A 26254-nucleotide genomic window follows, 5' to 3' on the forward strand; every position below is an offset into this window, starting at 1 on the left:
AGATAAAATAAAGTGAGAGGAGGTATATTAAGATAATATAAGATAAGATAATAAAAAATAGGATAATATGAGAAAAATGAAAGTAAGATAAGAAAAGATAAGAGGAGACAAGATTAGATAAAAAGAGGTAAGATAAGATGAGGTAGGGAAGTGAAGATAAGAAAATATAAGATAAATTAAGACAAGATAAAATAAATAAAAAATATAGTAAAATAGATAAAGGAAGATAAGTTAAAATATGAAATAAATTAAAATGGGATAAATAAAGATAATAATAATAAATTAAAGGAGATAAATGAAAATAAGATGATATAAAATAAATTAAAATGGGATAAATTAAAATAAGATAAGATAAGATAAAGTAATGTAAGATAATTTAAATGAAAACATGAAAATATAAGATAATACATGATTAAAGAAGGTAACATAAGATGATATAAGTTAACTTTTTTAGCCGCTAAATCATAAGCCAACCCATGGCTCGATCCCAAAATCCATATTAGGCAATTACTTAGATGACACTACAACCACATGTCGGTTTTGATCGCATCTAAAATATTGCAGCATCTAGCTTAGGCCATTACCTTCTTAAAATGACCTAAACTGCTGTAGAGGCAAACGGCGAGGCACATAAGTGCGCTTAAAAAAAGTTTCAGGTAGAATTTGAGGAACTGCGTCTAATAATTTAAGACCATCAGAGGTACCTATATGCACCAATTTAGAAAACTATAAGGTGGCGCAAAATTAATCACCCTATCGGAAGAAAGAAGGTTCAAACCGCTACTTATACCAACTCTAAGGTGACGCAAAATTAATTACCCTATCGGAAGAAAAAAGGTTCAAACAACTGCTTATAGCAACTATAAGGTGGCGCAAAATTAATCACCCTATCGGAAGATTCATAATTTTGACAAATGTCGTCAATTTGGCACTTGTTAACTAGACAGCCGCGGTATGTACACAAACAGACAAACAATGGAGCGCGTGAAAGTCAAAATAAAGATTTCCATAACTTAAAATCATTGTTTTTACAATATTTACTTATTTTACGGTTATTTAAAAAACAAAATTATAAGATTATGAATTTATTTAGGCCAGTACTCGACGAAAGACTATGCATACAGAGGCTTGAAAAAAGGAACATACGATTTTTCAGGTGTGTACCAACCGGGTAATGGAGTATTGGCCAACAGATTCAGCGACCAACAATAGGGAGAATCTATTGAGCACTTCCTTTGTGGACGCATTAAACTTCAAAAAATATGCTTTAAATTTCTATAAAATCACTACTTTGAGAACTCGAGGAGCTTAGATGAAATTTTGTTCCAACAGCTAACTGGATTAACCTAAACTATCGGGCTGATTTAAAGACTTTTAGTGATATGGTTGGGAGAGGTTTTGTGTCCTGGCTATCACAAGTAATCTATTACTACTAAATAATTGTTTGTATTAGAAAAGAGTCAAACAAGTTAAGAGTTTGTGAACAGCTACTTAATCTCTTATATGTCTAATCGATTGTTTGTGTGCCTAGTAATAAATAATATGAACTTTCTCTATACTTGTTCGTTGTATATCAGGCTGTTGCTCATTTCAGTATATTGAGAAGCGATGCATTGTATTATGTGCCCCATGAATGCCTAGATTTTAAAGGTTTATAATGGATGATTAAAATATTTCTAGAAGAGAAATAAATTTAAATTTCCTTCAAAAATCACGGTTTTTACTATGACGTTTATTGGCTCAGATTTTTTTCTTTATCCGAATCCACGTGGACTATTGTAATCCGTATTCAATCTCATCTATGCTTATTATTTCAATATGTCCAGGTACGTGCGCGGATATTTTACAAACCAGAAGACGCTGCGTGTATTGGGACATGAAATTAGATTCTTTATATTGGTACACCAGCGTATTGCAAAATCTATTAGCACCACCTAAGTGTTGACTGAGCTTACAATAACAGGTAAGGGATTAAATTAGAAGCATTACAAACAGTGACATCACACAAACAATGGACCGGATCAATTGAAGATTTATTTCGCCAATGACCATGAAACGTGCGCACATACTTTTATTTGCAAAAAAGGCTTGACACAGTGCAAAAAAACTAAAAGTAAAAACAGAAAATATGAAAGGATGTACATACGAGTACATCAATAAAAAAGAAGATAAATGTGTTAAAAAATCAATCAAATAAATCAACGAGGGCGTCAACGTGACAAATGTAAATTTCCAAAAATTAGCTGGACTGCCAATAAAAAATTAATGCACAGAAAATATAAATAAAAAAATGAAAAAAAAGACAAGCAAAAATGAAAAACAGCCAAAAATCGTGCGCTTTCACCTTCAAAACGCAAATAAGCTGCTTAAGGGAACACACACACACACACACCTGTATACATGGAAATAAAACAAAAACAGAAATATATTAAGAAAATACCTTAAATGCCAATGCATAAAAAGAAACTATTAAAAACGCATGGCGCATATTGAAAAAAAAATACTTTTAACGGCAAATAAATATTCATGCTGCGTTACCTTAGTAGCCCCGGTGGTATGGGTATTTTTATTTAAAAGCTATTCTTGCATAGAAAACGTATTAGACGCCATCGAAGTAAATATTTACAATATGCAAATAATGATTGGCCCAAATGTCTGCGGGAGTAGGTCATTTAGAATATTCATAAGCATACGAAAATAAATTGAAATTTAAATAAATGAAAGTAGTAAACAATCTTTAATACGTTAAACTGTTTTGCTATTTTATTACCAAAAAAGGCTGTTTATCAACTAACGTCATTTTAGAATACTCTTTAATATTTTGTCTTAGAAATTTCATTTGCTGCTCTTTTCTTTAAACAAACACCCTTTCAAACATGAAACAAATATCTTCCAGCAGTACTACTACACACAAAAAGTTGCAACAAATTCATACTATTTTTTTTTCAACAAAAGGAAAAACACAAAACAAAAAAAAAATTAAATAAAATGCGACGAGTGCCAAAATATCAACCATTTAAAAATTTATACAGATTAATGAAATTTTGGAAATTTTAATCACATTTAGTTTTTTTTTTTTTGTGAGAGCTTAGCCCAAGTTAAGTACGAAGCTTTTATTACAAATATTTCTGCGTTTTTTATGCCATGAAGAAACTCCTCACAAAAAACCATTTGCAGCTCGGAGTCGTCTTAAAACCTTAAGTCCCTTCATCTGTGGAACAACATCAAGACGCACCCCACAAATCGGAAGAGAAGCTCGCTCAAACATCTAACAGAAGTGTACGCGCCAATTTCTTTTCCATGTTTATAATTTCAATTAGTTTCAGATTACTCCTCATATTTCATTTAAAATTTTTTCAGATTCAGTTTTGTAATTTTTTGTTAAAAGCGAATCCAATTTTTGGGAGATATTTTGGCTTTTATTTTTAAAATTTTAATTAATTTAGTGTTTTTACAATTGTTAGACAAGTCGATTACTTTAAGTTTTGAAGACACTGAAAAGATTTATGAATTCGTCTTTTGAAAATATTTGTGTTTAATTTTTATTATCCCAATTGTTCCCAATATTTAAATTTTTCTTATAAAAATGGATTTATAAACATTTTTATATTTTAATTACTTTGCCAGTTTTTCGTATTTTTTTAATGAAATTTATTATTTTACATTTTATTGAGTTCCAAAAAATGTAGAGCATTTCATTTTAATTGGACATTACTTTTATTTTTCATATCTCAATATGAGCTCGAAAAAAGTTCGAATTTTTATTTAATTTTTTATTGTTTACTTAAATCAGATATTGTTTAATAAAATTTTGGTGCCTCTTACAACTTTAGTATAATGGAAGTAATTTTTCTGATAGCAACTAAAACGACCGTGAAATCGCTTAATATAAAAGACAAATAGGTCACATAGTTGCATACCAAAAAAATAGAGCAGAAAACAAAAATAATAAAATATTTGGGTCAAAAAAATTTAAATTTAATAAATAATATGTTAACATTTTTTTAATGTTTGAATCGACCACGTAAAAAAAAAATTTTGAAAAACAAATTTAAATAAAAAAATGAAAAAAAAAATTTTTAAATTTTGTTTTTAACTTTATATTTTTATATTTAAAATTTAAATTAAAAATTAAATTTTATTTTTTTTATTGTTTTTTTTTGACATTTTTTTTATGTGGCCCATTAAACATTAAAAATAAAAATTGTTTTGATTGAACTATTCTTTTTTTAATTTTTGCAAAAACAATTATAATTTTTTTTGGTCTTTTTTTTATTGTAATTCTGGTAAATTTTTGCGAAATTTAGTCATAACAACAAAAACAGAGAATTTTAAATTTGTTTTGAATTTTTTTTTTGTTTTTTGTTGAGATGACAGAACTTCAAAAAACAAACAAAACAAATTTAAAATTTTTTAAATTTTTATATTATTTTTTTTGATTTTTGTTGTTTTGAGAGGTCCATATGAACACAAAAAAAATGTTTGCTTATTAAGACATATATACATATTAAAAAAGCGATTTGAAACTTTCAAAGACACTAACTGTACTCATGGTTTTAATCAGGGATTTAGGATCAAGCAGCAACTTTTAATAAACAAAAAAGCAAACATTGAAAACATTGCAAAAAACTACTATGCGATTTTTACTAACACCTACTATATTATTTATATGAATTTAATGAAGATTCATGCAGGGATTTTTTTTAATTGTCCGGCATAAGCTGCTGAGTAGCTATTAGTGATTTATTGTTGCCAGACAACACGACCTTCAAACACAATAACAAGGCAAATAATTGCCATCAAATCAAATTGGCAAAAATCATAAGCAATTTGTGCGCAAAAAAAAGGAATACATTGGAGAATAAATTGAAGTAAAAGAAAAATACAATTAAAATTTTTTTTAAAAACATAATAAATTACTAACAACATTTAAAATCGAATAATTTTTAACAGCAAAGCGGCTTAGTTGAAAATTTTTCTGCACATACAATTTTTTCAAATTTAAAATTACAATCACTTGCTTACAACTGCTTGGCCTTAACAATTTTAAGTAATTGCAAATTGATTCCACATGGGCCATATGCGTACATACATAAATACATACTTAGCCATGTACATGAGTGTTCGTGTAAGCAATTGCACTTGCAAAAAGCAACAAAATCATTGCCAACTTGGTCAATTTACTTAGTTCACTTGCAAAAGTTTTATGGGCATACCAATTGGCTAATGCTCAAAGAAGTGTACATAATATGAAAGACTTAAGAAACGAACTTGAGTTACACGAGCAGTGAGTGACTATGCGTACGCATTTTACATTAAGATTACGTACGTATGATACGCAATGATAAATCCAAAATCATGGGGTTATGGCAAATGTGTATAGCTACACGTGTTGGAAAATAATATACTTGTATATATATGAATATATATATATATAGATATACCTATATTATAAAAATATACGCAGCTTAAGACGAATGTGTCCGCGGTTGGATTTCAATTTCTGCGCAGTTTATGTTGGCTAATATTTTTGCACTTCAGCTGTCATTCAAGTAGATACTTTTTTGCATAAGCTCTTTTGTTTTTAGCAGCCTGACCACTCTTTCCCAGCCTGCTGCGTGTTGGCAAAACATTCATTTATGGTGTGTTACAATTAAAATGAATAATTGTTTTTATTTTGAAATGTCTTCTGATGATGTAATTACCAAGCAGACATTAAATATTTAAAGCTTTTCTACACTCGAAGGGAAAATGTATGATTACATTTATTTTATCGTAATTACATCACATATGAATTTTTGTACGTGGAATTTCACTTAGTTTTTTATGTGCAGTTTTCGCTATGCAGTCATTTTGATTTCTTGTTAACGTGACCAAAGTTTAACTGTATAATGAAAAATTGTATGCAATTAAATACTTTCGAAATTGCATAAAGATTGAATACAGCTCATCAATGATCTATGTTTTGACAAATGTTTTAAAGCTCATACAAATGCTTCGTTATATCTCTTGTTTGCACTTTTCTTAAGTAACTATATATCAAAACTTTGTGAAAGTTTGCTTATATGGAAGAGTATATACTTATGTTAGTTGTATAAAGTGTTAGAGCATATTTTAGTTGTGCAGGCATTTATTACTTAATGGCCATTAAAGCATCTTGTACAAATTTCAAATTTCATTAAAAAAGGCCATTTAAAATACGCGAGATATCGATATTGAAGGTTGTGCAGTAACACTTTGCACTATAGCATTATTCTTCTCAAAAAATCGTCCAGTCCTTTTTCTATCCTCGAAAGATCCAGTTTCTTGACCAATCTTCAGTTTCACTATCCGTTGTATTATAGACTCATTTGGAGATTATTTCCAGCATAAAAATTACGAAGTTCGCGTCATATTGTTCTTAGGGGCAAACTATTTTCGTAATAAGTTTCACTAATTTTAACGCGCTGTTCTATTGTGCAAAATTGTACATTTGTCTTCCCGATGAATAACAAAGATGACACAAAAAAAGTTAGGTAGGTAGGTAAATTGGTTGATTTTCCAGACTGGCACTCCCCAGTAGCAGTAAAGGGCCCTTAATATATCAATTTGAGACCTCCACTCCAAAAGGCAGATATCTACAGCCAGCCAGAGCTATTGATTTAATGGAGAAGGTCGATGGAATTCAGGTAGGAGCAGTACCCCAGGCTGTCGAAGAAAAGAGCACCCAGTAACCTTAACCGTCTGACAAGCAAACCTGGACATTAACAGAGAAAAAGCTCAATAGTTTCCTTCTCTTAAAGGTCCCTACAACTACTTCAATGGGGATTAAAAAAGGTAGCGTCTAGAAATTTTGCACTGCTGTCATTTAGTCACCACATTTGTAAGACCCTTTATATGAATTTGCATGTTAAATATTTAAGTTTTTTTACTGAACTTTTCTCGCATAATTGTTTTGGCAAAACCGAGCATTCATCATCAGAATTTTCGCTTTTCATTGTGATTCTTCTACCTCAATTTGAGTCGGAATTTTTTTCAACTTTATTTAAAAGCTATTTGCGTTTTTTACCTCAATTAAATATTTAAATGGCGAATCTAACGTGAATCTATGTATATCCTGACATTTTTTGAAGTTCTTACTTATTTATTTAGCTTTAGTCATTTTTTGGCAAAATCGATTACTTGAAGGTTTCCAGAATCAGAAATTTGTTTAAATTTTTATTTATTCATTTAATTTTAATAATAAAAAAATATGATAATAATTTTATTTAACCTTTAAAGAAAATTAAGGATTTAAAAACACTTTTGTGAACAGAACAGTTTTAAAGTCCTAAAATTTTTTTCTAATAATATTAAAAAAGATGACAAATGCCATATTTATACTTACATACGAGTAAATTAAAATCTGTAAGCTATACCTACATATATTGATGTTTGTTTCGTAGCGATTCTTCAAAATGCTATTCCTCGCAAGCTATACCTAAGGTGGCAGCCCCATCACGAGAATAGGGATTCTATGCTAACAACTTGTTACTCCAGAAATCACATAGTTACCAGACTGACACCATGCGCTTAGTGATCGGCGCGATAGCAATTAATCATCATCTCATTTATATTAAATAAAAATTTAAAAAATTAAAGAAGAGTATTTTTCAATATGAATGAAAGTTCAGATAAATTCGCTTCCTCTTTTGATTTTTAACATTCTGTTTAATACTTTGCCTTAAAAATTTCATCTATTACTCGTTTCCTTATACAAAAACCACTTCAAACATAAAATAAATGCGTTCCCGCAGTACCAGCTTACATAAAAAGTTTCAACAAATTCATAATAATTTTTCAGTCAAGCACAAACAAAGACACACACCAAAGCAACTTGCTACGAGTGCCACCAACATGCTAAACAAGCGCCTCAACCCGACCACCAACAGCTGCCAGAGTTTATTTATTCTGAGAGCTCAGCTACTTAGTACTGCGGCTTGTAGTAGAGGAGCTAGAGTTGTTTTGTTGTTGTTGTTTGTAGTATTCTTTTTCAGCACTAGTTAAGTACATAGTGTTTCTTCCAAATTGCTGTTGTTATTGTTTTGGCTTACTGCACTTTTTATGTTTGCCACCAAATGTGATTTTTTGTCTCCTACTTGCCACAAAAGCAAAGGATGAAAGCAATAAAAAGCGTCGAGAGGGCAGAGTGGAAGTGAGGAGGAAATGCTTGTAGCGGATTAAACAATTTCCGGCGCCACAGCATATGGCGTTTAAAGGGCATTAAATGTTTGGCATGTTGTGAATTTTAAGCAGACGAATAACTAAGTTGAAGGGTTTATGATGTAAATATTAGAATTATCAATTTGAATAAAGGTACTTAAATATAATATTTGAAAAAGTGGTGAATTTTTTAAATCTTATTTACTGAAATAAAAAATTAAGTAAAATATTATTTGTGCAAAATTTAAATATTTAATTTTGGTTTGTATTTCAATATGATTGCTAATGTAGGGCTGCTTGAGAATAATGAAGGAATGACCAAAATATTGAGTCAAGACTCAAACCTAGTGGAAACCTATGATCAGAAACTAACTGTAGCTGGTATCTTTAGATGCTTAATCGTGCTACCTTTATTGAGCAGTTTGTAGTTAAAATTTGGGTTTTTCTAAATTTAATTGTTATTCCTCAGATTATTTGTATAAGGTTGCCAGCTATGAATATTTATAATATTATTAATTGAAAATATTTACTTATAAAGTGCGTAAAGGAATGGAAGGACAGAATGTTAACCCTGGGCAAACAGCTCTTCGAGTGTCTCGAACAACAGTCTGGCTTAGATTTCAACAACCTAATAAGGTTCTTAAACCCCACAGACTGGATATAGTATGTAAATAACTGGTAAACAAGTTGGTAACGAGGACGTGGAACAAAATGGTGCGGAACCAATTTTGAACATGATCGCATGTTGGATATTTTTTAATTTAAATGAACTATTCTCACCAATAAGCCTGCTCTTGCAGCGGTGGCAAAGCCACTGGGACACTGATTTCTACAATAGGCAAATAGGTTGAAAGAACTTCGGGCAAGTCGGCCATTTTAGGACTCTGTTTCTCTCGGACCACGGATACTTCCGGAAATACCTACGCCGCATGAGTAAGGTAAGCAACTCTAGATGCATATACTGCGAAGCACCGAGCGATGACTCCGAACACACGTTCTTTAGTTGCGACAAATGACTTGTAGAAAAAGATGCTCTGGGGAACAGAAAGCGAAGATAACTAGAATGCGGTTAAAATATACGTACAAGGCGTATTACGGAGAAAAAAGATAGACCTCGTCGCAGTACAACAAAGCGAAGTCTCACAGTCAGAGACATTAGAAGACGAGGCTATAGCATGAAGCTGGCTACGTGCATGGTGGATCCAGCCGTGGGTGAATAGAACTGTTCAATTTCATGGACACCGTTCTGGGCTCTCCCGAAGTAATGCAGAAAATAGTCCCGGGAAGGGGAGACAGAAGAGAAAAAGGGATTGTTTTAGTGGCCACACCACTCGATGCAGTAGACAACGCTCGCTGTAAGTGCGAAGGCATTTGAACCCTACTTCATCTACTCACAAAAATAAAAAAATAAGACTCTGTGTGGTTACTTAGAAATGCCTTTAATGATTTAGATAACTTTGAGCTCGATATTTTTTTTATTTCAATAGTTTATCTGGAAATAAGCCAACTTTGAGAATATTCTACGAGTTTTTATTTAAACTATTTTCAAAAAATTTAAAATTTAAAAAATATATTAGAGAGTTTAAATCCAAAAATATTTTTAAGTAAAGCTGCCTAATTTAAAAAAAGTAATTTTTCTGATTTCATTCAAAAATTTAAACTGCAATAATAAGTTTAGTCCAAAAGTATAACTCGGGAGGGTTGCCATTTAATTTTAAATGCGCAATTTTTTTCTGAAATTTAAATATTTATAATAAGCTGTTTAGATTGCTACCTAAATTTTAATAACTGGTTAAAAAAATTAAATTTTTTTTATATAATTGTTTTTTTTAATTCTTTTTTATTAAATTTTTTAAATAAAAAAAAAATTTTTGTTTCAAAATATAAGCTGTTGAGATTGCTACCTTAATTTTAAAAACTGGTTAAAAAAATTAAATTTTTTTCATATACATTTTTTTTTTAATTCTTCTTTATTACATTTTTTTAAATAAAAAAACAATTTTTGTTTCAAAATATAAGCTGTTGAGATTGCTACCTAAATTTTAATAACTGGTTAAGAAAAAAATTTTTTTTAATTTTTTTATTAAATTTTTTTAAATTAAAAATTTTTTTTTTGTTTCAAAATATAAGCTGTTTAGATAAATTTTAAAAACTGGATAAAATTTTTAAATAAAATCTTTTCTTTTAATTTTGTCTTATTAAATTTTTTTAAATTAAAATTGTTTGTTTTTCAATATAAACTTTAATATTACTATATATGTTCATATGTATATACCAAGAGAAATATGTTTGCTTAAGAAAAGTTTTAAAAAAGCTTTAAGAGGCAAAAGTTTTATCTCCCAGGTAGTACTCAAAAATTTACTAGCGCAAATTGTAGGTGTTTATATATTAAATACGTGGCAAAATTTTTATGAACACTTGATTTGACAAATTGCCGGTTTTAATTTAAAGATATAAAAAAATATTATATTTATGGCTTATGTGAATACTAATGAGCTGTTTGAGATAAAAAGTTCTTGGTTACACAATTTTTCTTTCTTTGCAGTGACAATCGTTGCTTGAATGCTTTAGCCACTTAACTGCAGCCAACCAGCTAACGTCAGCACAGAACTAACGCGAGTTAGATGTATTTACTGCTGCCAGCTAATTATTAACTAATATCTATCTTTATTAAGAAAATATTAGCGAAAAATAACTTTGCTATGATCATTTTTCTGTTGAATGCATTAACTATTCCAATGAATAAATTTTATTGGCGATACACGAAGGTCAGCATGAATATTCACTCAGCAACACGTTTCATGGTGAATATAAATTGTTTAATATGTTTATATGTATTCTGCGATAACATTGCTAATAATTTTATTATTTCTAGTTTTTGTGGTTATTTTTATTATTTTTTTTTTTAATTTAACATTATTTCACATTTCACGCTTGCTTTGGTAGCTAACAGAGGAAGTGCGTGCGAATCCAAGAGTTCAGATATTTACTCAATGGAAAACGGTAAAAAAGTATTTTTTGCTTGCAGCGTTCATCCTGAGGCACAATTTTGTTGTGAAAAAGTTTCTCACGAAAGGCATTTGTCCAGAAGTAGTGACTTTTACGGTGCACACTAATCACCTCCATAGGCTTTAATGAACTCTGATCTACCAAAATCACTGACTTAAGCAATAAAAATCGTTTAGCGATTGGCATTAGATTACATACTTCGGTATTTGGAAGCTCACCCCAATAGCTATAAATTTTACTTTAGCCATCAGTTGACTGTATTCTACTATTTTCTATAATATCTCTTCAATTCATTCGCATAGTTTAAGCAGTGAAATCAAACGAAGAAATTCTATAGATTACCTTCGATTGTATACAATTCGATTGTGAAAGAGTGCCAAGTAAAATTTATGATGTTGCTATCCATCGATGACAACTGTTTTATGAGCATTTTTAACTCGCCAGCGAACAATACACAAATAGAATTTCAATATATAGCTAAGGCTATAGGATACATGACGGAGAAGTGATGAGGAGCAACTAACAACAACAAAAAAAAACGAAAATAAAAAAATTAAAAGTAACAAACGAGTAAAACGTGTGATGGCATAAAAGTGGCGTTGAACAAAGGTGAGCACAAGATTTTTATCTTTTTTCTTTATCGCTACAGTGATTTTGAACATTGAGCAAGTAGGTATTGGCCAATTGTATAGAGTAAGCAGCAGCAGGTGTCCGTAAGCAGAGTTTCGTAGAGGGCAATTTAACGTACACATTTTTTCAATTTTATATGTTTTTCGTTTGGCTAACAGACAATGCTGCGTGCAGAACAAAGACAGATTTTGGTCATTATGCTGAATTTGTGCTCATTTGTGACAGACGTGACTAACGTCAAAATGGGCGACAATAACCTGTAAGTGTTTAACCGCCAAAACGACCAACAACTATTGCCTTAGAATTGCAAGCGAAATCTAGCAAAAACGAAAAGCGTCAAAAGAAATGCTGCAATAGTTACTTCAGTTTCAGTATTGAGATGGGAAAAATTAAAAAAAAAAAACAACTATCGACGCAGACATATTAAAGCGCAACTTCTTCTAAGAAAATAAAATATTTTTATTACAATACTATTCATTGCTGTAGCTCACAAATAGCAACAAGTGCTAAAGCAAGTCACAGTTTACGCAGAATTACAAAAGCACTAGCCACAGGTTGGCTAGTTGTAGGCGTAAGAGAACTTTTGTACCAAAGCCAAGTAGTTAGAAATGCACGACGTGTTAGCTAACGGCCGCCTGCATAAAAAAGGCATAAATAAGGGAATATTTTTACATTCCAAGTGCATGCATTTTCTATCCAAAGACGTTGAAGGAGTTGAGGAATAATGAAGAATAGATAAAAAATGGATAAGAATAAAATAATAATTAATAAATGGAAACTAAGAAAACTAAGAATTAATGAATATATTTTATTATAAAAACATGAATACTCGAGAAAAAACCGATAATTAATTGTTAAAAAATCAAAATTTTTGAAAAAAAAATCCTTCGACCAGGCACGAGGTTTTTATGTTTTTCAAAAGCAGTATACATTTTATTGAAATCTACCAAGCAGTTTTTAAGTTGTAGTGATCTCAAGTTCAAAAAATATAATTTTGAGAAAAACGCTATTAAAGTTCTGCTACTTGCTCTCGATCGCTCCGGAGCGCCCTTTGTCAATTGTTGATTAACTCGAGAAGTATTTGTCGGATTCACTTGAAATTTTCACACCATATTTTTAAGATATTAGGCTTTAAGAAAATGCAAAAACAAAAATATGAAATTTTTTGAAAATTCTGACTACCCCTTAGCCCTTAAAAAGACAAACGTGGCAAAAATACCAAAAAAAAAAAAATACAATAATAAATATAGAGAAAAAGTAATAATAAAAAAACAATAATGGCATACCATTTAAAAGTTTTTGTGTACAATATTCCAAAAATAAAAATATTATATGTCTAACCTGTTTAAAGAGGCTTCGTGTATATTGGGTTCCATGGTATAAAGGCGTAGAGTAATATAAGATAGTGGACAAAATAATAGCTAAAGAAGGTACAAGACTTGTAGGGAATCAAATAAGTCAAGTGCCTAAACTTCTCCGCACAATTCAAAAAGAAGTAGTGGATAAATATTGAGACAGGCGAAAGGCAAACGGCTGACCCTAAACAAGAGCAAAGGATGTGTGCTACGAAGTGTAAAGGCGCATATGACGACTTCTTCTTCTCCTTTATTTGCCAATTCGATTCCGAATATAGGCGATCATACAATTTATACAATATATATTACAATTAAATATCGAATTACAAAGATATTTTACGTTTAATGTAAATTTGTTATAATTTCACGGTAAAGGTCTCGATTTCTCGCTGTCTCCAATAAAGTTCCTACATTGCCGATTCCAGTCCAATTTCGTCGTATTTCTCAGCCAGGATAGTTGTTCTCTGCCTATGCCTCGCTTGCCTTCTATTTTTCCTTGCAGGATTAGTTGAAATACATGATATTTATCGTTTTTCATAATATGACCCAAATACGCAGCTTTTCTTCTTTTTATGGTGGTTAGTAATTGTCGATCATGCTGAATTCTACGCGATACTTCAGCATTTGTTACTCTATCTGTCTAGGGTATTCTTAGAATTCTTCTATATATCCACATTTGAAATGATCAGGTATACTAAATCGGTTATATCGCTCAATAAAAGGAACTGTTGAACTTTAGTTGGCATACTAACAGGGCCCTGCCTAGTTGCAGCGCATGCTTACAAGATCAAACTAACTCCTAACGACGCTTCCAGGAAATGTAATGAGCCGGGTAGAAGAGAAACCCTCGATCAGCTTCTATGCTACTATTCAGCTTTCTCGAAAACTAGACTATGCTACCTGGGTGCTCTCAGCAATCACTACTCACAGTTGCCAGTAAAGCTGATCAATCGTTATCGAAAACACTCGCGATTACCACAAAAGGGTAAAACTTACAAAAAATGAAGACTTTAGCTCCCTAAGCTAAATAATTTTAAAAACCTACCCATACATAATTATATATCTTTATGTTTGCAGTGGCTTATGTTCGTATTCTATGCACATAAAAGTCAATAAATATTTGTATTTGCATAATAGAGACGCCAAACAGCAGATAAAATAGGTAAATAACAACACACAAAAAAAATATTTCAAGGGTTCATTGCCTAAGCCAATTGCACTGGCTGAAGGGAATGCCATTTTTCAGGCGTCCGACAGTAGCAGCATAATAATTTACACGCATAAGCATGCCTATGTATGTGTGTATGCGCGTATTAGCAACATAAAAAATTTTGATTTTTTCCACCATCAGTACTTGAGGAAATTTACATGACAGCAGTGTGAATAACGGCAACAACAACAACGCATGAGCATTTAAAGCAACAACAAGGGACAAAGCATAAGAAACACAAGTGCATAGAATGTTTTTGTGGCGGATAATCAATAGCTTGGCACTTTGCGCGCTGCATATAAATGCCCACATACGAGTACATACTAAGTAGCTTTTGACGCGCATTAAGAAGTTTGTGTCTTAAGTCTTTTGCTGCTTTGTTGTGCGCACCCAACGAATACTAATTTTTGAAACCAAAAACGCGAGATGTGTCTTTATTTGATTGAAAAGCTAGTGATTTTACGTTTGTTGTAACTTTGTTGGTTATCGCTGTTGTTACTTTACCATAATGGCGTTTTTATGCAAATGCCGGTAATTGACAGTTGGCTGTGCAAAGTAAATATTGCTCGCCGAAAATCCTCATTGCTTTTTGTGATTTTTGTTGTTCGTGGTGTGCGTTTATCGTTTGCTGTTTATAAACTGCAAAATGCTACAATTGCATTAAAATTTATGCTTTTGCGTTTGGCTTGTAGGTGTGTTCAGAAGCGACACCAATCATGTGAGGGTGATTTGCTGTAGTGTGTGTGCTGATTTAGAAATGTACATTTGTATGCGACAAATTGAAGGGAAACATTTTTTAAGACGAAATGTTGGCACAGGCATGCCAATTGGAAATTGAAATACTATGCTTGAGTTTACTGAATATTTAGTGACCTCTTTCTTGCCGGTTCAACTTTCATGGGTTCTAGGAAAAAGCAGTCTTGCTCTATTCAAAGCTTCGCGCAAAATAATTTTTGAAACAAATTTGGGATTTTTTTGTGTTAAGCTTAAAACAAATGCTATAATTTGGCCTGGAAAATGAAAATATCTGTTTGGGAAGAAAAAAGTCCAAATATTTATTGAATATTTAGACGAAAAAGCTTAGTTGTAGAAAGATGAATTTTTCAAAAAATTGTTTTAAAACTAAACAGTTGAACTTTAGGTATTTCGCATAGTAAAAAGCTTTCAATTCGTTTAAAAAAAATTTATTTTTTTCTGAATACATCTATGAGCTTATAAATTGCTCTTGTGCCATGCGTTCTAAAAACATTTTACCTGCGACACATTGACTGTTAACATGGAAAAGGAGGCATTTATAATTTTAAATTAAAACAACAACACCTTTGAAATACCGCCACGCCGTGCTTCTGGTTCAAACCTTTATTGCCAGCCATAAAGTGGAGAGCAATTATGCGCTGTCAAATATAATTAAATATTAGTATTCCGAGCAACATAGAAAACGTTGTACTACTTTCGAGGCATAAAAAATAATAATTTGCGCTACTAAAAGTGTCTGGTCTACAAGAAGCAAATGGCAACGGTACTTTGAGCACTCACATACATACATATACGGCTGCATATAAAGAGATCAAGTTGTAAACAGCTTTTTAAGTATATTACGGCTTCTAACTTCCAATTAGTTTACTTCAATCACGACGCCGCCAAAATTTTATTGAAATACATAAATTCGAATTAAAGATCTCGCCAATCAACAAATAGTGCAAGTGAATTGATTTTTTGAGTCGATTGTTTGCTGCTGTTTCACTAAAACTTTAGTGCACAACAGGTTTTTAACTGCTTCAAATTTATAGTTTAATTAACCTGCTTGTGCGACCTTTTTCTTGTAGTAAATTTTAATATTTAAACAACTTATAAAGTTGTGTTTCTCGTTGAAACTCGTTGGCTGAGTAGAAAAATCACGAGCAAATTCAAAAGACTTAAGCAACGAACCCAAAAAATGTATGCACACTGAAGGTAGAGATTGGAGTATTAGTTACAGATAAAGCACCATCGGCATAATTAATTTGATATTGAATGATTATGATAAGTCGCTTACTTCCTAAGCCTCTTAGAATAACAAAAACAACCAAATATAGTTCGAATGCAAGCGCCTTAGGCACATAACTGTAGCAGTTTAAAGGCGCGCAAATGGGTTATGTGAATTGTAAAGCAGTGGATCTGATTTGTTTTGACTTAACATTTAATTTAATATATTCAAACATCAAACATTGATCTATCATATACTTGTGCATATACAGCAACGTCAAACGAAAGTTTATGTGCAGTACACCAGTTTTGACTATTTATTTACTTTTCAATTTCAATTATTCTTTTATAGAAATGCAGTTCATAATACACAAAAACAAAACAACAAAGTTTCAAGCTTTGCACAAAAGTTGTAAGAATGTGGCTAATTTTCATCAAACTTTTTACTCAGAATTTCTAAAACAAATTTCAAATATGCAATTGTACAGCTCGTTAAATTTTAGTAAAATGCATGTTTCAAGTAGATTAAAAGTCATGCTGATTTTTGGGAATTTTGTTTGGTCACGGTTTGGTGCATTTTCTCCTTTTGCGCCACTCCACATTCTTTTACATGGAAGAAAAACCCTGATGGTATTGGCAGAAAGAATTGTCAAAAATCAAGCAGGCCACGACAAAAACTACAATGTATATATTCTCTGCCAGGCGGCCATTAAATCCATGAATGCGTGTATACCAAGAACAAACATTGCACAGAAATGCAAAGCATTCAAGGTCAGCCTTATTTGGATTCCAGAGCACAGAGATATTGAGGGAAATTGTAAAGCCGATAAGCTAGCCAGAAAAAGTGCTGCTCTTCAATTACTTAGTGATAGAGTACAATATGCCATTGAGAGACGAAGACGCATACGTAACAGCTAGATTACTATGGCTGCCAAGAAGTAAGAAGTAAGACAAAGGAATTGCTTAGCCTTTCAAGAGAGAATATTTCGAAGGTCATGGCTTGGTCATTGGCTATTTGACAGGCATTCCGTGAGATTAGCAGTTTTCGCATATGAATATTATAGAAGTAGTGGACTCTTACGTAACTATCTGGCGAGGCGATGGGACATATCTTGCACTTCATGAGAGCCACAAAATGGTTCAACGTAGACAAATAAACGAGTTTCACGTGTCGTACAGTGGTATATCCAAAGGGCTTGTAGGGTCTAAGTGAGTTGGGCGTAGAGGCCGACTACCACTAAAACTTAACCTAGCCGATTTTATTGAATTACTGAATTTTATTCTCAAATAAAACTCCGTTTTACCTGTTTTCAGAGTTTGTTTTATACTAATTTTTTTATATTTGGGCTTTAATTTTTTTTATTTAAATATTCATTTGTAGTTTGTTTTACTTAACATTATTTAAATTTATTTGATTCATAAATTTTTTAAATTATTTGTTATTTTATTTTGCATTTGTTTAGATTTGGTTTTATTCAAAATTTTTCAAGTGTATCTCTTTTTTTTATAATTTTATTTTTATTTATTTGGTTATTTATTATCTTATTTAAATTTTCTCTATTTTATATTTTTTTGTTTTATTCACTTCTATTTAATCTTATTTAACCCTTTCGCGATATTGTTGCCATATGGCAACAGTAAACTTTAAAGGGCAGTCAACACTCTCTTGTAAAAAATATCAACTTTTTTGTTACATATTTTCAAAAATTGAAGTTTAATGGTTAAACAGAAAGAAAATAAATAATAACCGCCCATTATATATCGGTAATACAACATTTTTAAAGAAAGCCTTCTGGCATATAGCACTTCACTCTGAAATTTGTATTTCGCATTTTTAGATTTTTGAGGCATTTTGGGCAAATCTTTGCAACAATTTTTGAATAAAGTATATAGAAAAATGTTCAATCTGTCATTTGGCATATAAATATTTTTTCGCTCGCAGCTTTAAAAGCTGTGCTAATTTTTAAAACTAAGCTTGTTGCCATATGGCAACAAATTTCTCGTAAGGTGTTAACTTGCATTAGATTGCAGAAGAAGTTTATTTGCGATTGAAGCCAATACAAAACCTTTGTTGCCATATGGCAACATTAAAAAAATATCACTTAACAAAAAAAATAAAAAAAAAATTTATTTGTATTGTTATTGGTCCTAAAATAAATACTCAGACAAAAATTTGGATTTTTTGGATGGCGCCATAAAAAGATGTAGCGAAAGGGTTAAATGTATTTAATTTATTAATTTAATTTTTTTGTTTAAAACTATTTAATTGTATTGGGTGTATTTTATTTTATATATTTTTATTTATTCCTTCCTTTATTAATTTATTATTTTATTTAAATTTTCTATTTTTTGATTTTAATTCGTTTTAATTTTTTTTTAATATATTTAATTTATTGATTTTAAGTTTTTTTTTAATTTTTTTCTCATTTACATGTATTGTGCTAATTTTATTTTTTTTAAATTATTTAGTTGTATTGTATGTATATTATTTATTATTTTTTGTATTTGAATTTTTTTATTTTAGTATTTGACTTAATTATATTTTGTAATATTTTCAAAATTTATTTGTATTTTGTCTTTCATTTTACTTTACAAAATTAGAAAAATAATACTAGATTTTTTTTTTAAACTAAAACCTCTCATTTTATTTGACTTTATTTTCATTGCATCTCTTTGATTGTAATTTGTTTTTGTTTTATTTAATATTATTTAATTATATAAATATTTTTTTATCTTTTCCTTAGATTTTTTCTTATTTAAATACAATTTTTTATTTTTATACATATTTTTTCCTTAGATTTTCTCTTATTTAAATACAGTTTTTTAGTTTTCGGTTTGTTTAATTTTATTTAATTTCCGTCTGCTTATTTATATTTCTTGATATTGAATATTATTTAATTGTATGTATTAATTGTATGTAATAATTTGAACATTTTTTGCTTTATTGTTTTTTATTACTTAATTTTACCTTTATGAAATTATTAAAATAAAACCCGGTTTTATTTTTTTAATTGAAAAAGGATTATTTTATTTTAGTTTTCAATTTATTCATTTTGGGTTATATTATTTATTTGTTTTTAATTTCGTTTGATACTCCCTTTTGTTTTAAGCTAATTTGTTACAGTTTCTACTTAATCTATGTTTGTTCCGCTTCATTTTGTGATTTTGATTTGTCGTATTTGTTTTTGTAGTTGAATTTTTTTTTGGATAACCATAAAGAGTTACTTTGTTTATTGTTATTTAATTTTACTTTATGCCAATTCCTTAATTTCAGTTTTTATAATTTTATTACATTTAATTGTGTACTTAATTTCGTTAAATTTGTATCGCAATTTATTTAATTTAATTTTTTTAATTTTAATTAAATAAATTTTGATGAATAATTTTAGTTTTTGCTATATTTTATAATTAGTTTATTTTAAATTATTATTGATTATTTTAAATAAAATGTGTACGTATGTTTACATACATTTTTAATTAACTAATCCGTTTTTCCTTCTTCTTCTTTTACCGTAACGCCACAGCATCAACACTTTCCAGAGTATCTGCAAATCTCTTCTGTTTTACTTACGAGTTTTACTCTTAAGGCGGCGTAAAAATCAATTTTTGAGGCTTTATCAAAACAAAACGTGGCCAATTGATTTTCCAGCAATAATATTTATAACAAAATTATTATGAAAAATAATCGCAATCGATCCAATAAGATGTACTTTCTTCACCAACAAGTTTTCAACATTTTATAGTATTAAATTTTTATTTTTTCTTCTTTTTTTACTTCACTTGCTTTGTTTTATCCATAAGCATAATAATGATTATTTTATGTTTTACTTTCAATTTACACTATTATTCTTATTTTTCACATTTCGCTAATGAGATTCCCGCCATTCGTTTCCAGCTTAACTTAATTCGAGAGCTAAAAAAAAGTATATACTTGTATGTACGCTCTAAAAACGGTATAGACGCTAAACGCGCTATGCGACAAAAACACGTCCAAACGCTCGTAACTATGGTCTAAAACTGAAACATTTTCGCGCAAAACGATTGGAAAACCGAGTGGCCGAGAGAGCGCACAGGTAACTAAACACAAAAACTCTCAGTGCCTCAGCTCTCAAACCTACTGGCGTGCATATTGCTTACTATACTACAGGAAGGCAACAAAAACAGTCAACCCACACTGACTGACTGACATACAGGTAAACAAACAAGAAAAACTCGACCGCCTATATGTACTACCTATGCCTTAGCTATTGGACATATGTATGTATGGTCACAAGCAATACGAACAGGTAACAAACAGCCGATCATATAACCTGACAAAGAGAGCGTTAGAGACGCGAAGTGTTAGCAACTGGTTGTTTGCTGGTTGGTTGCAAACACATCATCTTATTCGACTACCAACATCAATAGCATTGCTTATGTAGGTAAACAAAGCATGGGTGATGACCAGCAACAACAAGTCGCTCTATTTATTTATTGTATTCTCACCTGAACTAACACAACTGGGGATTGAGAGTTAACAACGAAGAGAAAATGTTGTCGACTGCGGTAGGTTTTGTTTGTGCGATTGGTTATGTTATGAAGACTGTGAGTATAATCCACTAACGCTGCTGCAGAGCGGCAGGTAGTCGGTGTGAGACTTACAAATTTGTCAAATAAAGACTGTCAATTGGAATATACTCGTAAACTACGAGCGCTTACAATAAGAAAATGTTTAAGTGAGTTCTCTTTCATTTGAAACACTCTGTAGGAGCATTGGTAGAATTGAGAATAAATGAATTCAGCACTCTGTGATATTTTGCAATACAATCACTGGCAAACTCATGTTGATTACCGATTGGCGGGAATGAAAAATGTGATTATGAAGTTGAGAATTGGATTATATATGGCATTTTACTCTTAATGCTTTAACCAAATATTTTGTGCAATTGGAAATTCAAGCGAAAGTGGATATGATATATTATAATTAAATATCAAATATAAAATTTGAAGGCCTCATTATCGATTTTCAGTAAACAAGATCCATATACATACAAGTGTATAAGTATATTTTATTTTTCGTATTTGCATCATCCAGCAAACAGATTCTTATTAATATTAAATGCATTTCGGTTTATTTACTTTCTATAATATTTCTTATTTAAACAGGTTTCATCACAGTATTGTAGCTAAAGCATTCACTGCTTTAGTTTTTTCTGTTATTCGTCTCAGCTTCTACTTCTACAGCATCTTATCTTCAACTCAGACATATTCAGCGTGATCAGTGCACACGTCACAGATTTAGGGGTTAATTTTCATATCTCACAAATGGATCTAAGTGCATGAAGTGGTTTTTGATATTGATTTTTTATGTCTTTCATTTTGTATTTACTTATTTATTTTTTTAATTGATTGCACTCAGTTTTTTTACAAATGAGGATAATCAGAAAAAGCTGAAGAAGTTGAATGACAGGATTGCTGAAAGATAAAGCCAAAGTAAATGGAATACAAAACTACAATTTTAGTTCGAGAAGTAATCTGATTTCATTTTAATGAAAAAAAAACTTGAGAAACTGTTTGCTACCGAAATCTGTGAGGTGATGAGTTGATAATTGTTCTAAGTATTGTAGTTGAAATATAAGAAGGTTGGCGATCGGCTTATTTCATGAGAAGGATTATACTTGGGGCAAAAATTGACTACGAGAAACAGTAGCCTCGTCTGCTAAGTTTGGATTTATCTTCATTTGTATAAAAAAACTGCTGTGTCTTATCTAATATTTGGGCGTTGATGGCATTTATATAAGGAATGAAACCAGAGAATTAAATTGTTTCGTGCTCATACTTCAGATCTCTTTATTTATCTACCTATAGTTAGAAGCTTCGCCTAATGAAATTCCATTGCTGTTCGATGAAGTGCCACGGGCTGCACTTTTCTTAGCGAGGTTGTCTGACACGACCATGTGACTAAGCAACCAAATGAGGTAGGTATACCTTGTTCGTGGATGTGATGTCTACTAATTAAATTACTAAATATTAATAAATTTTGCACCATAAATATTAATAAAATAACACCAATTTAATGCGATTTTCAGGCGACGAGCGCCCTTCTCTGTGAGAGTGCATGCCAAAGCGTTTACTAGTCACTCAGTAGTTGCTCAGTCATAGTTCTATCGTATGCGCCTTATCCTGAGAAACAAAGTTTCCTTGCCAAATATCGTTAATTAAAATTGTTTGTATGTCGTAAATCATAGAGTGGTCGGTCTTGGAGCCGAGATATAAAGGCGGAAAACAAAACGCTGCCCACGGATGAGACTTAAAAAAAGGAATGCAGCAAATTAGTCGAGAGAGATAGAATTTATTTAAAAAAAAATTCAAATTAAGAAAAAAGAACAGGTCCGTTGAATATATTATTGGAAAAAGTAAAGAAAGAAATTTAAAACCTGCATCGATTTGGTAGTGGTGAAAATTCGATAATATTATTGAAAAAATGTTAAGAAAATAATAGGAAAAACAAGTTTGAAATAAATATATTTAATTTAAAAGCAAACAATAAAACTCAAAAAATAACCATTATTTCTAAGCAATTATTTGTATTAAAAATTATTAAATTAAATTTTTTTTTGTTTTTTTTTTCAAAATTAGTGTACAGCTGGTTTTATCTATTGATGTAGAAGTTGCAATTATTTAAATTCAAAATTATTAAATTATAAAAAAAAATATTTTTTCTTCTAAATTAGTATATACAGGGTGTTTTATTATTACCTTGCCTCACTGGGAAGGTGTGAATAAAAGATGATAACTTTTGATGTGGATATCCCAATTATTTAAATTCAAAAGTACTAAATTAATAAAAAAAAAATTGTTTTTTTTCAAAATCAGTATACAGGGTGATTTGCTATTACATTGCCTCACTATGAAGATGTGATTTAAAAAGTGTATACCTTTTATTTATCGCAATTATTTAAATTCTAAATACTACATAAATTAATATAAAATTTTTTTTTCCATTAGTGGGTGTACAGGGTGTTTTATTATTATCTTCCCTCACTATGAAGGTGTGCCCAAAATCGAGTATATCTTTTGTTTCTCGAAATTATTTAAATTCTAAAATATTTAATTAATAAAAAGTATTTTTTTTTCAAAATTAGTATACAGGGTGTTTTATTATTATCTTGCCGAACTATGAAGGCGTGACTAAAAAAGATTATATCTTTTGTTTATCAGAATTATTTAAATTCTAAATACTAAATTAATATTTTTTTTTTCAAAATTAGTAAATGTGTAGGGTGCTTTATTGTTATCTTGCCGCAGTATAAACATACATAGGTGTGACCGAAAACGAGTATATTTTTTTTTATGAAGAAGTTTTAATTATTGAAATTCAAAAATTACTAATTAATAAGAGATATTTTTTTTCCAAAATAGTATACAGGGTGTTTTATTATTATCATACCTCACTGTGAAGGTGTGACTAAAAACGACTAAATCTTTTGTTTCTCGTGTTTATTTATTGTAAATTCAAAATATATAAAATTAATAAGAAATATTTTTTCCAAATTAGTATACAGGGTTTTTTTTGTTATTACCTTGCCGCACTAAGAAGCCCTCACTAAAACAGACTATATCTTTTGATGTAAAAGTTCTAAGCCCAATGTCAATACTCTACTGCTGCATATATTTTTGCTCATAAATTCGCAGTTGGACATTAACGGAAATACCAAACTGCAAAGTCATGCCTAAACAACCTGAATTTGGCTAAAGTGGCCAACAAAAAACTCGTGAGAAACTAACTAACAACAACTTACTTCAATAGCTTAACCAGAGGTTGCTAAAAGCAAATTGAAGTGTTGCCAAGTGACTTTGAATTTAATTGCAAGGCAGCTCAAGTGCTGCAAGGACTAAACACTTGCAATAAAGGCCTACTGAAAAAATAAATTGTGGGTTATTTGATGCTTCGCTGCCAATGAAATGAAGAGTAGCATACCAAAAGCATGAATCACGCACGCACATTCACACATATTTGGCCGGAGCTATTGGAGCGGATGGAATCTCTATTGGAATGCGGAAAATGCATGTAAATAAAAATTGAAATTATGTTGTATGTATGGAAAACAAATGAGACAAATGAAAATAAAAAACCACAAAAAATGTGAACCAAAATATTGAATGGATTAAGCCCTTTTAGTGCGGCCACGCGTAACTGATTTATGGCTGCCAACAACAGAAGTGCATCAATCACTCAGTAATCAACAGAGAATTAGTAAGACGACACAACGTAACCAACTACTTACAAAAAACACACAAAACAAAAAACCCGGTAAAACAATGACAAATGTCAAAAACTATAAAAAGAAAGAAAAAATCCACTTGTATTACGCCTTCATCAAAAAACATTGGGGCTACTTAGCGATTCCGCTTGCATCAGCTGAATTCGAAGAAAAAATCTCACAACTCAAAAAGCAAAGCAAAAATAAAATCAATTTCGGTTGAAAAAAAACAAACGAAAATCAATGATACTTTGTGCTCGGTAAATATTGTAAGTTGAGGCCAAGCGCCGAAAGGTTTTAAGTAAAAAATTACCAATATTAACAAAAGAAAAAAAGTAAAAATCAAGAAATCATGAAACAACCTTAAAACACAAAACACTTTATATACATACCTAAATTTATAGTAGTTACACATAAACTCTTCAAAATGAAGTTTGAAAAAGCGGCTGAAAAGGCCAAATCGCCATAGCTGGGCATTGAAGTTGCCAATGGCTTATTAAAAGCAAAAAAAAAAAACTGAAAAAAGGAAAAAAAAAAATTTTTTTTAAATAGTCATAAATTCATTTCTACGCCGTCTATTTTGTTGTTGTTACGCGCACTACGCACATCTCACAACCTTTACCACCAACATTTAACGCTTCATGAGCCGCCACACATAATGCGCGACTTGCCTATGTTGGTGTTGGCCGATGAGTCAAATGACGCGCGCTACACAGCCGATCGCGTAGCAACAAAAATTGGATGCTGAGCCATGAGTTGAATATTCAATGGGCCCCGTTGTAATGCAGAGCATGAAAGGGCTTTTTTGTTGCTTCAAATTTTGATCTTCATCACATTTTTTATTATTACACTTCTCCGTATGTAAAACGGGGTCCTTTTTTCATTAATTTTTATTTCGTCTCGCATTTGTTGTTACTTTACACGTACGCGTATGGGCAAAGTGAAGTTGTTGTGAGTCATTTACTGGAGTTTGAGTTGAATTTTATTACTGTTGCCGGTACAGCAGCGTCATTCGTCTTTTAGTTTTTTTATTTTTCTGTTGTGTTGTTGCCTTTTCTTTTGATATGGTTTTTTGTTTCTTGTAACTCATCAAACAGCTAATATGCATTAAAACTTTTTATTAATACTTTTTGATTGTGTTTTTAATAGGCTTATTGTGGTTTTTTCCATAGTCATTCAGTGTAGGAAAATATTAGTTTTAAGGCTTACTCTCGTCCCACCGGTTTAAATGGCGCACGTGTGCTTTTTCTTAGATTAGTTGTGGCAAATTTTAAATTAATGTACATAATTTTTTTCGTTGGCTTAAAGCGTAAAAATAGCGATTTTTATGTGTCAATAATTACTTTTTGGTAGAGTAGTTTTATCATTTTTATGGTACTACTGCACGTGGCTATCGGGTCGCGGGTTCGATATCTGCTAACCTGCAAATTGTGGGCGCGCGTCTGCGGGCAATGGCAAACTTCCAATAGCTTTTCTGCATTAATATCTCGGATAATACTTATGTTACTGGAACCCAAAAAGAACTTTTAGTTTTTACATTGCAGTGGGCGCCTTCCTCGACATTGAGGGGGCTTTTAACAACGTCCTCCCGGAGGCAATTACCAGGTCTCTAGATAAACTGGAGGTCGAAACCGACCTTGTTAGATTTATCTATAAAATGC

General features: G+C 30.9%; 1 protein-coding gene across 2 annotated transcripts in view; it reads right to left on the reverse strand.

Moving 5' to 3' along the window:
• LOC128857349 (uncharacterized) overlaps window positions 1-26254 on the reverse strand; it is a 129973-nt gene that overhangs the window by 32430 nt on the left and 71289 nt on the right. The window contains exon 1 of one of the 2 annotated variants that reach the window (XM_054093068.1): window positions 19922-22726. The exons of the other annotated variant lie outside the window; for it this stretch is intronic. The gene's annotated coding sequence lies outside the window, so the exon portion shown is untranslated. Of the gene's footprint in view, window positions 1-19921; window positions 22727-26254 lie in introns of those variants that run through there. 2 annotated transcript variants of the gene reach the window in all.

Source organism: Anastrepha ludens, chromosome 3 (assembly GCF_028408465.1).
Source record: "Anastrepha ludens isolate Willacy chromosome 3, idAnaLude1.1, whole genome shotgun sequence".
In the NCBI taxonomy this organism is placed as follows: domain Eukaryota; kingdom Metazoa; phylum Arthropoda; class Insecta; order Diptera; family Tephritidae; genus Anastrepha; species Anastrepha ludens.